Source organism: Mercurialis annua, linkage group LG5, assembly GCF_937616625.2.
Source record: "Mercurialis annua linkage group LG5, ddMerAnnu1.2, whole genome shotgun sequence".
NCBI lineage: Eukaryota > Viridiplantae > Streptophyta > Magnoliopsida > Malpighiales > Euphorbiaceae > Mercurialis > Mercurialis annua.
The window spans coordinates 31,675,766-31,677,411 of NC_065574.1; the positions used below are offsets into that span (position 1 = coordinate 31,675,766).

At 41.6% G+C, this 1,646-nt stretch overlaps 3 pseudogenes; all 3 read left to right on the forward strand.

Annotated features, from left to right (window-relative positions):
* Window positions 1-393: 393 nt before the first annotated feature.
* Window positions 394-511, forward strand: LOC126685149 (5S ribosomal RNA; annotated as a pseudogene).
* A 234-nt stretch (window positions 512-745) lies between these two features.
* Window positions 746-864, forward strand: LOC126685132 (5S ribosomal RNA; annotated as a pseudogene).
* Window positions 865-1,094: 230 nt separating this feature from the next.
* On the forward strand, window positions 1,095-1,213 carry LOC126685133 (5S ribosomal RNA; annotated as a pseudogene).
* Window positions 1,214-1,646: the final 433 nt, after the last annotated feature.

Genomic DNA, 1,646 nt, shown 5'->3' on the forward strand with positions numbered 1-1,646 from the left:
GAACTGAAGCACATTGGAGGGCACATTGGGCCATCGCGCCTCGCAACGCGCCGCGGGGTGTTTTGTGTCTTCTCAAAAGGCACGACGGCAGGCTCGCAATGCGTCTGTCGTTTTTTTTGACTTTGGGGCCTATAAATAGAACGAGTAACGAGTAACGTTTTGATTTTGAAAGGTATCAAGTATTCGCATATGGTTTTTTAGTTTTACATATCATCACCGAGAAATAAACAGAACGAGTAACAAGTAACGAGCACCGATGAATTGCAATGCAGGGACTAAACGAGAAATATGGAAAACGTTCAGGGACCAAAACGTGCTTATGAAGATTGTTTATATTTTGGTTGAATCAGTTGTAAGGCAGCAGATATATATGATGATCGTGAAAGGTACGACGGGTGCGATTATACCAGCATAAATGCACCGTATCCCATCTAACTCCGAAGTTAAACGTGCTTGGGCGAGAGCAGTACTAGGATGGGTGACCTCCTAGGAAGTCCTCTTGTTCCACCCCTTTTTTGAATTTTTGTTGTCCGCCCCTGCATTTTTTATTATTATTATTGCCGAGACATAAACAGAACGAGTAACGAGTAACGAGCAGTGATGAATTGCTATGTAGGGCTAAACGGGAAATATGGAAAAAGTTTAGGGACCAAAACGTGCTTTTAAAGATAGTTTTTATTTTGGTTGAATGAGTTGCAAGGCAGCATATATATATGATGATCGTGCAAGGTGCGACGTGTGCGACGTGTGCGATCATACTAGCACTAAGGCACCGGATCCCGTCAGAGCTCTGAAGTTAAACGTGCTTGGGTGAGAGCAGTACTAGTATTGGTGACCTCCTGGGAAGTCCTCGTGTTACACCACTCTTTTGTATTTTTACGGTCAGCGCCTGTATTTTTTTATTATTATTATCATTGCCGAAACATAACCAGAACGAGTAACGAGTAACGAGCATCGATGAATTGCAACGCAGGGACAAAACGGGAAATATGGAAAAATTTCAGGGACAAAAACGTACATTTAATGATAGTTATTATTTTGGTTGAATGAGTTGCAAGGCAGCAGATATATACGATGATCCTGCAGGGTGTGAAGGATGCGATCATACCAGCACTAATGCACCAGATCCCATCAAAACACCCAAGCTAAACGTGCTTGGGCGAGAGAAGTACTAGGATTGGTGACCTCCTAGGAAGTCCTCGTGTTGCACCCGTTTTTTGTATTTTTGCGGTCCGCGCCTGCATTTTTTTAGTATTATTGCCGAGACATAAACAGAACGAGTAACGAGCACCGATGAATTGCAATGCATGGACTAAATGGGAAATATGGAAAACGTTCAGGGACCAAAATATACTTTTAAAGATAGTCTTTATTTTGGTTGAATGAGTTGCAAGGCATCAGATATTTACGATGATCGTGCAAGGTGTGACAGGTGCGATTATACCAGCACTAATGCACTGGATCCCATCAGAACTTCGAAGTTGAACCTATGGTTGGATTGTTGGCTTAAAATACTTAATTATACATTGGTTTGTTGTTGTTATTGTTGAAGGATATTGTTGCTGCCCATAAACATTTTTGGGGTTGTTTGTATGACTTTGGTATGTTGGTATTGTTTAAACTTGTTGGGAAAACGTTTCATGTTT